The sequence below is a fragment of the Odontomachus brunneus genome, unplaced genomic scaffold (assembly GCF_010583005.1).
Source record: "Odontomachus brunneus isolate Ranch 3 - 2012 unplaced genomic scaffold, Obru_v1 Obru_scaffold_321, whole genome shotgun sequence".
NCBI classification, from domain to species: Eukaryota; Metazoa; Arthropoda; class Insecta; order Hymenoptera; family Formicidae; genus Odontomachus; species Odontomachus brunneus.
In genome coordinates, this window is record NW_022639771.1 from 33,210 (window position 1) to 33,751 (window position 542).

Below are 542 nucleotides of genomic sequence, written 5' to 3' on the forward strand. Positions count from 1 at the left end.
CTCTCTCTCTCTCTCTCTCTCTCTCTCTCTCTCTCTCTCTCTCGATATACAGGGTTGGCAAAAAGTCCGGAAACGGTCAAATATCTCGAAAAGGATCAACTGTAGCGAAAAATATGTAAAGTAGCAAAGTTGTAGGGCTTAATAAAAAATGTACCTAATGATGGCTTAAAATTTGACTTTGGGTGGAGGACGAAGGTCATACGAAGGTCAAATTGAATTTTTTAAATTGGACCCCTTACTTTTTATTACATATTTTTGTAGCTTATTTCAAGGGCTTTCCAAATACCTGTAATAAAGTATTTTTTTTATTAGGCAGAGTTATTTAGAGTTATGAGGCTTGAAAGGATTTTGGTTTTTAACTGTTTCTGTTTCGTAAAAACGCATTACTGTCTTCTGAACAGTGGATTTAGAAATAAAATTGCGATCAGGATATGCAGTATTGAATGTGTAGATCAATTACTTCTTCGTATGATCTAATATGGTCTCCAAATTTTCGATAAAGAAACAGCATTATCTTTTCTTTATCGGTTAACATTTTTAAA